Source organism: Lytechinus variegatus, chromosome 1 (genome assembly GCF_018143015.1).
Source record: "Lytechinus variegatus isolate NC3 chromosome 1, Lvar_3.0, whole genome shotgun sequence".
In the NCBI taxonomy this organism is placed as follows: Eukaryota; Metazoa; Echinodermata; class Echinoidea; order Temnopleuroida; family Toxopneustidae; genus Lytechinus; species Lytechinus variegatus.
In genome coordinates, this window is record NC_054740.1 from 4,208,795 (window position 1) to 4,224,594 (window position 15,800).

General features: G+C 36.6%; 1 long non-coding RNA gene across 2 annotated transcripts; it reads left to right on the forward strand.

Moving 5' to 3' along the window:
* Window positions 1–745: 745 nt before the first annotated feature.
* LOC121410675 lies at window positions 746–6,429 on the forward strand. 2 transcript variants are annotated; one of them, XR_005969366.1, is made up of 5 exons: window positions 746–844; window positions 2,581–2,942; window positions 3,863–4,023; window positions 4,398–4,474; window positions 5,807–6,429. It is a non-coding gene; the product is annotated as an uncharacterized LOC121410675 (long non-coding RNA). The 2 variants fall into 2 exon arrangements; XR_005969369.1 differs by lacking the exon at window positions 746–844 and adding an exon at window positions 1,256–1,456.
* The last annotated feature ends 9,371 nt before the right edge of the window (window positions 6,430–15,800 follow it).

A 15,800-nucleotide genomic window follows, 5' to 3' on the forward strand; every position in this document is an offset into this window, starting at 1 on the left:
CATTCTTCTCCTCAGTCTTCTTCTTCTCAGTCTTCTTCTTCTTCTTGTTTTCTTCTTTTTCTTCTGCTTTTTTTTCTTATCATCATCGTCACTATTATTATTATTATGTATTATTATTATTATCATCAGAAGTAGTAGTAATAGTAGTAGTAGTAGTAGTAGTAGTGGTGGTAGTAGTAGTAGTAGAAGTAGTAGTAGTAGTAGTAGCATAGTATCATTGTTGGAATTAGTCGTATAGTAGTAGTAGTAGCAGTAGCAGCAGCAGCAGTATAGTTGCAACAGTAGTAGTATCGCTGGTAACTGGTATATTTTATTTCATCATAACATATTAAAAAATAATTTTTAAACAATTATGAGTCGAAACAAGGCTGCACCTCTTTCTACATTCTATTTCGTTTGGTACTATTGTTCTTGTCTTATTATTCTGCTTACTAAATAAATTTTGGCTATATTGCCCCAATTCTAAGTTTCTCACCTCCCTGATGAGTACACAAACGGCACTGCAAGACACACCCACAGATAAAAGTGAGTCATGTGACTCATTTATGTATAATATTTGTGAGTCAGGCGAAACTTGACTCACTAACAAAATTAAATGAGTCTTAGTTGACTCATCTGTAATTAACAAGTGAGTCAATAACGAAATGACTCACTTGCAGAATGCTCCGACTGACTCACATAGTTGTAAAAAATGATTCAAGATCGGCGATTGACTCATTTACAAAAAAAAATGAGTCAAGAATAAAGCCGTGCGCGCATGCGCTACTTGCACGCTATGACGTCAACCATCGCGCGAACATTCCCGTTTGACGTCGCCATTGCTGAATTGGATCAAGAGAATACTGTGAGTAAAATCGTTTTAATCCTGCAGTTTTGAGAATAATTTTGTTCATTTCACCTGTAGGCCGCTGAGAAATTAATTTGCTGAAGAGAATGAGAGGAAATTTGGTGGACAAGAATAATTGATTCTCAATTTAGGTGATGATTTGTGGAACTTTGAGAGGATTACGTGCGGGATTTCGTGCACCAGACGGATGCGTGTATGTGTGTGTGCTATATGGCTGTACTTGTAGGGCTGTAGTGTAGCTCCGCTGCGCGTCTGTTTAATTGAGTGTAGATATGTATTGTTGTGTGTTCGGACAGGTTGGGTGTCAGGACTTTAGCAAGTCAAAGAAATTTACAGGCGAAGTTTCATCAATTTTTAGTACAAAATGTAGGAAATATTATAGAGAATTACAAAATAGAAGATGATTACAACTATTGAATTCATATTTTTAGGGTAAGCTAATCAAAAGACAAAAAAGAAGGCTTCAAAAATATAAAATGTCCGGACACCTGACCCTACATCCTACGAAACAGATTACCACATCTAACAGTTAGGCCTATAATCTGGATCTGGATGTGTACGATGCAGGGCCCTCCTGGGCATGAACGCATCGGATGAGCCTGAGATCGGGTGAGCTTGAGGGAGGGCGAAGGGATGATTAGAAGGTCTTTTCGATGGCATTCTTGAATGAGTTTGTCGATGGCGAGTTTATTCAATGTAAATCAGGTGGTTCCATATGATTGATGATGGTACCGGTACTGAGAAGAACAAGTTCCTGTATTTTTCAATTCTTGCTCTTATTGGATGATAGGTCTGGCACTTACTATTATTTGTCACTTGCCTATCGATATAATCTGAGTTCAAAATGACTCTCACATATCGATCCCTTTTTTTTTGTCAGGTAGATCAAATCTAGACCACTCATTCTATGAACAAGGTTATGATATAACCTTGTTCTCTGTTAGTGTTACTGCCCCCTGTGTGGTGAAATAAGGTTGGCAATGTTTGGCCTATTTTCTCCTTTTCTTTGGGACTAATGTTTAATTTTTTGACAATGTTAGGTTCCATTACAGCTATTTATCACATACATGTAACTTGTCTCTTAATTAAATTTGATTCTTTAAATTAATTTTTCTTAATTAAAAATAGAGATTGAAAAACTACAATTGTCTTGCCTTTATTTTTCCACTAATAGAGGGCGTACACAAAAATATGCCCAAAATTTAAGTTTTCAAGTGCTCTGGTGAATACGAAAATTACCCCCAAACTACTAACGAAAAATGAATTGCAACTGTACAGAAATTAGTATTATGGTCACAAAAGTGATATTTTAATGATTTTTTAAATTGTGTGCTGTGTACAGCATTGGCATTCCATATAGTCCTAGATTCCCCACAGGCAGGCATGTAATGAACCCTTGGGTGAGTCTGGACTACATGCATTTCCTTCTCACAGAAAAATGTAGAGGTGTACTGTAGGACCTATTCCTGGTCTACTGAGGTGTTTTTAATTTGATAAGTGCCCCTTTCCCAACAATAATTAAGATGAATATTTTTATTAGATAATGTTGAGATGTGAGCCCCCATCTTGAATGGATGTGGTGTTTGTTTTTATTAACTTGGAAATGCAGTCACTATCTGAAGCATATGTCACATTTATCCCATCAAAATAACATTAAGAATATTTCCAATTCATTTTTTTCTTTTTTGCACATTTTATTTGTTTTTTATAATTTTATTATTATTTTTTTACAGGGCTACTGGAAGAAGTCACTACGCAACAGATTCAGGAATTGCAGGAAATGTCATGAACGTGATAATCCATTAGGACAAATGGAAGCAAAGAAAGGGGACTACACCCAAACCAGACAAAGCTGCAGGCAAACACATGTATGGCATAAAGAAAGTACCTTCCTGCATCCCCAGAAAGTGAGGATGAAGAAACGATCAATGCTCACATCAAGATGCTTCAGAATGAATCCAGAAAAACAAGACAGGACAGCTTGATGATAGACAATCTACTAACTTATGCCCATAGGCGCAAGGGTATCATCAACAGCAACTGGACTGAATCCTACTTGAAGGATATGTACCCTTACCTTTTCCATGAAGATGAGGTAAGTTCAAATCACCGTTAATACAGATCAAGAAACTTCAAGAATCTATCATTAGATTTAGGTGTAACAACCTTGGGTCTATTCTTGCAATAAGCAAGTCCATGCTTAACCCTAAACAGGCCGGGGGGTTGAATCAACCCCGCCCCCCCCCCCGGCCACAGAACAGCCAAAAAAAAACCCGGCCTAGTTAGGGTTAACTAGAATTGGAGCTATAAGTTTTATAGAAATGGGTATGTTCACATTTCTAGGATCATGCAATCACATTCTGTATTTTAACCTAGTTTATTAGTATCCATCTTTGAAATAATCAAGAAATGGTGTGAAAACATAATATTTAGAAAGTTTGAAATTTTAATCTTTATCTGATCTCAATCATATCATGTCTGTTGATCGAGAAGAATCTAAAGGTCCTACCATTTCACACTCAATGCAGTAAGTAGCGTGTACAGGCTTAAAATTATGATAGTTAAAGGAGATCAAAATTTGCAAAGTACTAAAATTTACAAGAGCAAAATATTTACTCTTCGTTCTTAATTAATAGAATTTTTGTTCTTGCTGACAAGTAAGGGACAATTTCACTGAGCATCTCATATGCAAAAACTTATCTTTGTGAATGGGTTAAGTGATAGGCCCATTTCAAGAACTGTATGTAATTGTTCACCAATAAATTTCCATATGAATTCAATACATTGATTATTGTATATATAGAATGAAAGTGATTCCAACTCGTGGAGACAAAGAAAGACTGGAGTCAGTTGGGTCATTTTATCAAGAGTGTAGAGATTTGCACATAGTCTTCAAAGTTATTCTTGATTGAGCCATTTTTTACACACCTATTCTTTTTCTTTTTTTTCACGCAGAGAAACATAAGACTGCCCTGTTTAAATTCCCTCTTTATTCTTTTCATTTGATGTTGAAAGAGTTTGAGAGACTGTCAGAGGACCCAACTAAGCAGAAGTTGGAAGCAGGACATTTGAATATGCTGATCCATTACTAGAGATATGCAAGACTCCCAAGCAAGGTTTGGAGCTCAAAAACCTGATCTTGGCTGCAGCAGCAGAAAATGAAGACACCAGGAAAAGTATGTTATTGAGATGTTTGATAAGGAGTGGGTTTGCAATAATTTTATTCTTGGGAGGAAAACTTTGAAAATGGTTAAAGAGTTACTGTACTTGCCCCCCCCCCCCGAGTTTTACCAGCCCCAAATCCATATACCCCATTTTAATTTCAAGAGAGAGAAAGACAATAATTACATGGCTCCAAAGTGTACTCTCCTATTTATACCTGATGTGCAATTCAAATGGTTAAAGAAGGATGACCCAGGCCAGTTGGTCAAAATGTATATTGTATACTGTATATTTTTAATATTTCTGAATGGACAACCACAAAAATACTGATATTCTGGAGTTCGAGTTACATTGCTTGAGTTTAGTCTTCATTTTTTTTTCTTTGCAGTGATCAAATCATGTGGAGCACTTCTGTTGATTCCTACTATTTTTGGAGAGAAGGCATTGCTTTGTCAGCATAGCCAGGTAAGTTTGATGCTTAAAATTCATTTAAGGTTTATACAAATATCAGCAGAATTTTGAGTGAGTGAGTGAAGCTGTCGCAGGCATGTCCATTTAGATAGCTCAACTGACAGGCCATATGAGACCTGGCACCACATAACTCTTAAAAAGTCAGAAGAAATAGATATTGGATTTAATCTCTCTTTTAACACAGGAAATTCTAATAAGTTTTGAAATGATGTATTACTCACTATCACAGTGAGATCCTAACCTTCGAAAGATTAAGAAAAGAACATTGCCTACCATAGAATTCTACTTATGAGAATAAGGGATTAGATTTTGCCCATTTGATTAAGTATTTTGATTGCTAACTTTTGTTTAGCATCAATGTAAAGAAGATTACACATCAGTATAATTTTCGTGATAATTGATTTATTGAATCTCAAATTATCTCCAGAGTTGATTCATAAATTGAGAACATCCTCCTGAAGCCTATAAACCAATATCACACCAGGGTTTAATTCATAGGGGTTTAAAGTGAAGAGTAGGTCCTATATCTTAATTTTCACCCCCCCCCCCAAAAAAAAAAAAAAATGAATAAAATATTAATTCATTGCTAATATTATTCTAATTGAAAGTTACAATAATAGTACTTCAGATTTAAAAGGCACTTAGAAATTTTTGAAGTGGCTTAAGAAAAGTATAGGTGAATTCGACTTCACCTCACTGTAACTTGTGGCGGCCATAACTGGGGGGCTTCCAAAAAACAACAAAAGCACTTTCAATGGAGTATGTCATGAGCCAGGTGTGTTGCCATGTCAGTGTTTTTGTTGGGGTGGACTTGTCCTTTAATGAACTTTGACCATCAAAGTCAGCACTGCTGCTATATTGAACTGAGTAATGCAGGCGAGACTGCCAGAGGCGTTCCACTTGTATATAAATGATTTGATGGCTATACAAACTGTTCAACTTGATGTTTTGGTGTTTCCAAGAAAGTAGTACATTTCTCAACTCTGAGTCCAATTTATTATTCATTTCCATCCATGTAATTTGATAGAGCTTGGATGATAATTCATAGTGAACACTTACTCAACCATGGCTAAGAAACTCTTTATTACAGTTACAATTTTGTAAGTCTTGCGGTTCTTTAGGCTACAATTTGTAAAGTATCAAAGTAAATACTATGGTGTTTCATTTAATATCATACTAGTACATCTTGGACTACAGTACAGTTAGCAGTATATGTATTAGCATAACCTTGAAATTATCATTTTCACTAGGATCAACCAATTTGCCTTGTGTACATTACCAGAAATAAACTAATCAGCATTTCTCACTTATGTTTCCCTTTTTTAGGATAAAAAACGGACCAATCGCCAAAATCATCTACAAAAGTAAGCCCGACAGTGCAGGTCTGACTCTGAGCAGTGATCATGAAAAATTCACGGAAATTCTGCAATCATCCTATATTACAGCAGAGAATGAAGTCATCTGCGAGAAAACCACCTACCTCATGTCAGCAGTCTCTCTGCTTATGTCGGCCCATTATGTATTCAACTGATCATACACCCCCAAGATGGGTAACACCCTCACATTCATTCAGAAGATTCTGATGAACATAGATTCCACATCTCATCCAAGGTCGTAAGAAGCCTGTATGACTTAAATGCTGTCCGAAATGCTGATGCCAGTAGTTCTTCAGTTTAATAGAAATTAATTACTTGGGTGATGCTACTGCAACTCAGCTGATCACACTTTCTCTACGTGCAATCACCTTAGGTGTTGTATCTGTCTTTTATGTGCAAAATAGATTGAAATAGATACGACAGGTTGACCGTGAATTTAGACATCAAGTATGTGCATTATTTCGCTTTGCTTCAGTACAATTTCAGTGGCCCTTGAATTGGAAATCTTTTCATATCCCAAGAATTACGTATAAATGCTTAATGAAATTTTTGTCACAGATAAAATAGGATTTTGCACACACAAAAAAGAAAAGATATTTGGACCCAAAATTTTTACAGATCAGATGGTCAACAATTTTTTTTTTTTGGGGGGGGGAATTGAAGACTAAGCTATTAATATTCTACTTTTTGATTTTTGTACACATTTTGTTACTGTACATGTAAATAAGTTTAACACCACAAATTTGAAGAATTACAACATTTTAAAGGTTCTCTATGGAATTTTAGTTAGTTTGTAAGTTTCAAGCAACTTGGTGTTTAATTCCAAGAATTATACAAAGGCACTTTTCAAGATTATGGCTTCCAACATCAGTACATGATGGAAACAATTCTCAATGTTTACATTTATTGAGATGGTAAGCACATGCAACTGATTTGAAACTAATTTTATAAATTTGACAAAGCACTGCCATTAATTTTAAGCCAATCTGCACACTTCCAAGCATGTCAAAGGTATTGCTTAATAGCCCAATCACCACAATTATCATTGCCTTTAAAAAAAATTGCACAAATATATTTAAATAGAAAAGGTCAGTATCTGCTTGAAGATACAGCTGCTATAGGAGGCAGATTTTGCGGAAAATACCAGGGCTTCACAGTGAGAGAAATGGTATTAAGAATGGGGGATTCTGCGAAGTGCTTTAAAAATTAATTGAGAATCCAAATTGCACATTTTGAAATTGTCTTTTGTACTATTAGTAGTAAAATATTTTTGTGGGTTTTCCTACAGCAAAAATTGACATTTGGGGAATTCCCGTGTCATGCATGGGGATTCTTAAATTTAAATTGTGTTTGTACGTATGCTTAAGTTTGAAAAATTGACGTTTTGTGACAGCTTTATCTTTGTTTAGTCGGTTAAACCATGTTGCCAATCAGTTATAAAATCTATCACTCTCTCTTGATAGTTTTATTTTTTATTTGATGAGAGGTAGCAGTGCACTTATTTACATGTTTGGTGACTGGATTCTATGCTTGAGAATAGATTTTATTATAGAAAGAAATGCACAGCAACCATAATTATTTTTCAAGTAAACTCTTAAACATTTATCCCATGAAACACATTTCTGTCTGTTGTGGTTACATCACGGATGCATAATGGTCACTTTTGTTTTGGTAATATTGATGGTGACTCCGGAGATTTATTGTTGAGAGGAAATAAATCAGATGGCATGTACAATGCATTTATACATTCTAGTTCTTTTGCTTTAACTGATTGTGATGTGTCTGTTAAGTTAGCATTAGGCTATTGATCTGTTGGTTGTAGGTCCATCATAATCGGCACATCTAAAGCATGCAATGAGACTTCCTGATCCATTCAATTTTGCTGATGATCATGTTTACTTGGAAAATGTTATTAATCATTTTTGGGAAAGCCCCTATGATGACAACAGACCATTTATTTTATTTGGCATCATTTTACACCCTTTTCTTTTGGTTTAATTATCACATATGTATTTGACTCATTTTCAGTTAAGTCGCCTTGACTCACTTCTTCATACATGAAGTGAGTCAAGAGGCTTGATCTACGAACAGAAGTAATGACTCATTTAAGTAAAACCATCTGAGTCATGTGACTCACCTAGGCAAAAAGTGAGTCACCCTGACTCATCATTGATGAGTCACTGGTTTGTCCGTATAACGACACACTAGAAGGATCACATGAGTCACCGTGACTCATTCCAAACGAGTCTGAGTCTTACTGACTCACTTCAAACGAGTCAATGTGACTCATTTAAAGTGAGTCTTGCGATTATATGAGTCACCACGACTCATTAAAAATGAGTCTGCGTCTTAATGACTCACTTTAAATGAGTCAGGTGACTCATTTGAAGTGAGTCTTTAGATTATGTGAGTCACCATGACTCATTACAAATGAGTCTGCAAGGCAAAGATGAGTCACTATGATGCATTAAAAATGAGTCTTCTATGATCAGACTCATCTTTAATGAGTCATGGTGACTCACATATTCGTAAAAGTGTTTCGCTATACGGACAAACTGGTGACTCGCCAAAGTGAGTCAAGGTGACTCACTTTTTTTTGTGGGTGCATGTTTGGATTTAAAGCTCTGTGTATGTGGCCGTGTAGCCACTGAACTCTGTGCTATCAGTGGCTGTGTAGATTGCATGCGGTTGTGTGTGGAGGAGAAACTCGCCAGTGTCGGACTCTCAATAACCAGCGACGTGTGTAGACTCTTCACTAGTCGCTTTTTAGCTATTTTTGCGGAGAATGCCTTCGCCAGGGTGTAAAACGGAAACGCGCGAGCGGGGGAGAGGTCCTTTACTTTCCTTAAAGCATTCTCACAATCTTGTTCTCGTATTTGAGTAAAAAAAAAAGGGTGTAATTTCTTGTCGCACTGCAATCGCCACACTCATCAGGTAAATAAGATCAGGTAAATAACGGTTCATATTCGTTTGTCTTCTTATAACCGAAAATATTATTTTTTAAAAATGATTGACATCGTTAAGCTTGTCAATATCATCTTCAAACTTCTCACAAAAATATGAATCGTTCAATGTTCTCCTCGAATAAAATAGGAAGAACCAAAAAAGTCATAATTAAAACGGCCTACATAAACGCCGTATTCGTCTCAAGATTTTTCTTTTTAAGGTTGATGTTTTTCCTTTGCTAATTCCAACCATTCGTCTTAGAAATGTAAACGGAGTATATACAGTAATAACAGATGTTTTGATGAAAAGAAAAAAAATGGAAAGGGCGGGCCGCGTCTTTTTTTTCCCCTACCGTGACTGCGTAAAATTGCAGAACTTCACTCAGGAAGCGACTAGTGCGAGAGGCTGTTATCGCTATAGAGAATATGATTTACGCAGTACACCCGCACTACGCATGCGCGTGGACTTAATTCGTTGATCGCGTCGGCTTGCAATGCATGTGATATGGGCTAGCTGCGTACACATAATGTAAGCTAGACGCAAAGTTCCCGGAACGCCGAAGGGGCCCGCACTCGTCGAAAACTCTATCGGTGGCGTGCGCCTGTAATCCAAGCTGTGGGGAAGTTACAAATTGATGCAGAGGTTCGAAGTTCGAGCTCTGGTCACGTCTTTCGGATGGTGACGTTAAAGGTCGGTCCCAGACGTAAATAATCATATCTGATTGTTACACGTCTGACAAAACTCAAATACACACACACAAACTCCGAAAGCTTTCATAAGAAAATATAAGGTTGCGATTTGGCTTGATGACGTAAGCCACTTTCCCGAGTGCGATTTTTGGCGAGTTCTAGCCTAAATAATATTTCTTCAAAGCCACAAAAAATGGGCGTGATTTGATGACGTCAGTGGTTTGTATAAAGCAACTTATAAGCCTTTGACTTTTTATAAATCATTATTCTATGTGCGATTTGGAGACCTAGTCCATAGTCGGATGGGACAAGGGCAGGTTGAGAGACAGGGCCATCTTTCATTGCTAGGTTGAATACTAGTGCCGACGGATTGAATACTAGTGCCAAAAACCGTTGCCGTATAATTCGATCGCCCGCGCACACAGTCGACTGAAGAAAAAAATAATGGAAAAAGAATAACCAGCATTTGCTCTTGGAAATAAGACGGGTCTGAAATTCAGGTGAATTCTACATTTCTATATATTTGAGGAAACTCTCCACACGGGTTGAATACTAGTGCCCTTACGGTACTGGGCAATAACTGTGCAGTCCCTCACGCATGCATGCATGCAAACTAGTTTTAGGTTTTCGCAAAAATCAAAGAGAAGTGAGAAATGAAAGTAATCTGGTGTGTTTGTAAGTAAACTGATTTTTTTTTAATTATAAATTTGTAAATAATTGTTAACGATGTAGCACAAACATTACAAAATCAACGGCGATTTCGTACTCGCTGGCACCTGTACACCTCTATGCTAGCAAAGAAATATTCGGGAAAAAGCAACCATGGCATCGGGACACTGACTTCAACCATGCCCGGTGATCCAACAGGGAAGTACACCTGTATGCCGCGCCGTTACAGGAAAAATTGGCATGCAAATTTTTTTTTTAATATTACAAATAAAATTTGAATAAAATAAGAATAATGTAACAACTTATCACTTAGACATAACCCGAATAGTTGCAAAGTTATGTCAATAATATATTCAGAATTTATTGAAGAAATTTTATATGTCCTTTACGCTTTAAAAGGCTTTATAAAAATAATATTCATCGATGTAATGTAACTATTGGCATGAATGACACTCCGAAATCTCCATCATTTCAAATCATGCACATGAATGTTCGGATCTCCTTCTCTGTAGTGCTTAGTGTCTGTGCCATCGATAGACCACCTCCATCGGCAAACACCGATGCTATTTTTTTTAATGGAATTCCAGGACAAGCAAATAATTTTTTGTTCTTCAATTTGCACATTGAAGTCAATAGGTGAGAGGGTGCATTCCCCTTAGGTAATGCATCCTCTCACCTCCAAACAACCAGGAACATAGTCATCCCCTGATATTGCTAGAAAGTGAAAGGTCATAATATATCTCTTGTGGAGATAAGTTTAATATAATCACATTTTTGATGTTCGAATGTCTCTGTAAAATGGAGTTCTTAATTTTGTGGGTTACAAATTTATCTCCATGTACTCATTATTAGTGTACACTGATCTTCAGAATTGTAATTAATAAGCTTTCATATTTTTTTACGCTACACTCAGTTTTATGCTAACACCTTTCTGCCGGGAACATTTACCTATAAAGTTAAAGCCTCTCTGCAGGGCAATTGACGAACTGTACACGTGTCATGTAAAGTGCTAATTCAGTTTTCTTATATACACAACATAAAAAATGACACCATCTACGAACAAGACAAAACAGATTTCTAATTGGCATTTGATTAAACTTATCTCCACAAGAGATATATTATGACCTTTCACTTTCTAGCAATATCAGGATGGAACTTCACTAATGCAATTCAACTGTCTATACATGTACCTTTGGCCCAATAATCATTCTCAGGAAATTTCAGTCATTTCAATGCCCATTCATCTCAAAATTGTTGTGTTACAATATTGAGCAAGAACCAAGACACAAACTAATGTGGTGGACTCAAAGCACTATATCGGAAACTTCAAAGAATATCTTCTTATCAGTCCACCAATCTACTCTCTGCTATACCATTACCCAACCCTGGTTCCGACACCTCTGGATGAGTACAGTGCATGCAGTGGCAGTATAATAGTATCCATGGTACGTGGTGTGGTCGAAATACGAAGTACAAATTACTCAGCTCAGCTCAGCTCAGCGCGTGAGTATGATACTACGACGTACATGTAGTTAGTAACCTATCATGTCTATAGGTAGCTAAAGTTAGACGCGGATTTGAAGAAAAATAACTATATCAAAAGTCACTCATACTTTGTGGTAGAGAATTATGAGAGGTTTATATAGTTTTGGATGGAATTGTTCATGTATTGAAGTGCAGCTGACACCGCGATAGTTGGTTGATGGACGCCCGAACATGTCGAAGCTTCGGGCGAAAAGCAGTACCAGTAATTAACCCTAATAAGCCCAAGGGCAATTAGGAGGGGGGCACAGTTTGCCCCCACTACCATAAATCTGTTCGCCACTGGTAGAGTTTTCGTCCGATTCCATCCAAATTTGGTGACTTTTCCTAAAATCTTATTGCAGATAATATCCAAACATAATTTTGTGTTTTAGGACAATCCCGGTTTTTTTTTTTTAAGTTTTTCTTCATAATACAGGCATAAAATGCAACCAAATAATTCTCTTTTTTCAGATTTAAGATGGAAATAAGCATTCTGTATGCTTCTGTCATAATATTTTTGTGGAAAAAAAAAGTTCTTTTGTTTTTCTTTGTTTCTATACCAATGTTTGGCAAAAATCACAAAATATGGACAAATTATTTAACTCCCCAAATTGCAGTTAAAAAGTAACTCTCAATAAATTTGAAGATCATTGCAACATGACCAATTCATTTTCACGCGCATGCGTAGTGCGGGTGTACTGCGTATATCATATTCTCTATAGCAATAATAGCCTCTCGCACTAGTCGCTTCCTGAGTGAAGTTCTGCAATTTTACGCAGTAACGGTAGGGGAAAAAAGACGCGGGCGGGCGTGACAGCTGCCAATTAACAAAACCGATCAGACCGACCTGTTGATTACTGCATGATTGACATCACTATCAAGGGGATTTTAAAACGACTTTAGAGAGTAGAAATAACAATGATAACGACGATAACGGGTTGAATGTTATATTTCTTTATTTCACGCTTATTATTGCACATTACGTTATCTGAACAATGAACAAATTATTTTTTTTTTACCACGGGTAGTGGTACGAGCTGGGGAGCTAGGCCCTGGGTGGATGCAGGATTTTTCTGTTGGGGTGTAAATTGTTTTATCTGTGGGGGGGTGCATCTTTTTTTTTACCAGGGTCACCCATTGAAAAAAAAAATGTAAAAAGAAATAGATATTGGAACCTTTGAAAGCATTCAATAGTCTAATCGAAATATGTGCGCGAGCGGAAGCGGGAGGGGGTGGGAGACAGGTCCCCCCTAAATGTGAGGGTTTTTTCTTGAGAACCTTCCTCTTTTTTGGGGTTAATTTTTTTCCTGTGTCCCCCTAAAATTCAGATGGTTCCCGGAATCTGTTGTGGTCCCCCCCCCTAATATTTAGCTTGGTAACCTTTTTTTCCTTCCTCCTTTTTTTTTCGCTTGTCAACAAATGTTGGTGGTCCCTGATTGATGGCTATTCAAATTTTGTTCCTGTCTCCATCCCATAATTTTAGGTGGGACCTGTTACACCTACAAATGTAATAATCGCCCACAAATGTAATAGCGCCCACAAATGTAATAACACTTTTTTGGATAGAACTTGGCCGTCGTAGCGTGTCCGTTTAGTGAGCTCTCGCAGAAAACCACACTTTTTAATGGATTAGTAGCTGTTTCATCCGGAAATATCAATCTTTTTCATCTTGGCAATTTACTATAGATATTGACATTCATTTTGGGGTAATCTTTTCTGGCATTTTCTCGTTTTTCATGTCCAAAACATACAATTTGAGAAGTAAAGGCTTGTTTGCCGAAAGCATGGATTCAACGAACCAACGCCCATGTTCTTCGCACGACCGGAGTATATGCAACAGATCGTGGGCAGCGGTGAGAAACCGCCCGAGGTTTCGAACCTCACTCTCGTTGACCTGCACAAGACACTCACCGAGTTCTCAACAATAGTGTGTCAGAAACTGGACGATATTCAGACTAATATTGCTGCAATCACGAAAAAGTAAACGACTTAGAAAAAGCAGCAGAAGACAGCAACGCTCACATACTGAATCTAGAGAAGAAAACAATTCCCGAACTCGAACAGAAGATGCAGAAAGAAATGAAGGAAATTAATGACAAAATGATGCTGGTAGAGATTTACCAACGAAAGAGTAATCTGCTGTTCTACGAAGTCAAACAGAAAAAAAAGAAAATGTGTACGAAGTCTTAAAGGAAACGCTTGTCTACATTGGATTAACGAGAGAAGAGGCGGATTCGGTAGCTTTCGTAAATGCCCACCGCTTGCCCCAGAGGAGACAGCTAGACGGAGGGCATTCCCCAACCAATAATTGCCAAGATGGTATACATGCACCAACGCAACAGAATTCTGCCAACCTTCGAATCCAGACGTCCCCCTAGAGTAGAGGGACAAGAAGCTAGAAGGATCTCTGTTCGTACAGACTTGCCCTCAGTCCTGAAAGATCGTCGCAACATCCTCGCGAAAACTGCGTACAACTTGAAGAAACACAAGAAATTGCCAACAAAGATTGTCGTAGAGGGGATTAAAGTCGTTCTTTACTGCAAGGAAAAGGAGTCCAGGGTGTGGCAAGTATACACTGATTGATATGTCTGAGAGCAGTGAGGAGATTGAGAGGTCTTAACAGCTTTATATTTTGTCGACATGTATCAAAATCATTAATCTTTTATAAGTGACCAACTTGTATGTCCATCGAACAAACAATAAAATATACTACATGTTAGTCTACATACTCATATTATGTTTCTTTTTATAAGCAATGCCGTTGATACTGAAGAGAAGTAATGATTTGAAAAAAATATAAACCCAAGTGTTTCTCATCGTTGACACGCGTGTGCAAGAAATTACCTCAACGGCCAAAGGAGAGAGAGAATAATTCATGTTATTAAAAACACCAAAATGTGTTTACTGCTTTCATCTCTGTTTCGCTTCATGTTGTTTTAAACATCAACAGATTTGTCTCAGGAAAAGATCTTTTTGAGTCTAGAAAATTTCTATGACGAGATGAATGAAAAATGCAATGTACTTTCTTATCTCTGCATTTGTTTTGCGACAACCACAAGTATCATGTCATCGTGAAAGAGAAGGAAATGTTTAATGAATGGAATATTGAAAGAAACTAATCTACGAGCTCATAGAAAACATCTGTATTTCAATGAAAACGTATCCTGAAGAGAGCGAATGACTTTTATGTGAATGAAATATACGCCTTTTTTAGTAACGTTTTTAAATGGAAAATCACTAATGTGTCACGCCATTTGAGAATGATGGATTTCATGAAAGATAAACAAGGGAAAGTGGGGGAAAGGAACTGAGTTTAGAGTAGAAACCTTTCTTCTTTGTTTTTCTTAAATTAATCATACAAAGAACGTGAAGAAGAAGGATGAACAACTTTCATGTCACTGAAATTCTAATTTTCTATTTGCTTTCTTATCTTTTAAAATGAGAGATTCGAATGAATTAAAAAAAATGAGAATAATTATCATTTTTACGCAAGGAGCTAGACATCGAATTGACAGGATTAAAGATATCTCAAAATGAACGTTAAGTACAAGTTCCCTTTCCCGGCTTTTTTTCACAAAGCACATATATAGATGTTTAGCATCGACCTTTTCAAACAAAAGAGGAAAAATATAAATAATTATTTTGATTGTAATCTAGATGCAGAAGTAAGACGAAAAGGAAAATGGAAAAACTGAATTTTATTTGTATCTAATTAAAGTTCCTGTTTTTTCAGTTTTATAGAACCTAAAAAGTGCAAGGAATGTCGACAAATTTATAGAAAGTACAATTCTTTCCTTCTTATTTCTTGCTTGATATGATCCTCTTAACTTTTGCCGTGTTAATTATATGGAAAATAAGAAAGAAAGGGTGAAAAGTAAACCCTCTTTCATATGTCTTGCTCTAATACTGCATTTCTCTGATACACACAGAGAAATGTTTACTTAATATTTCATTATGTAAACTTTCTTTTGTAAAATTTTGCTTAATATATGTAAAAATCGTTGCAAATTAATTTCATTAGGTAAAATTTAACAAGTATTTGTAAAAATTACATTTCACATGTCTTGTAAAATGTAAAATTTTAATGTTTACTTAATATTTCATTATGTAAACTTC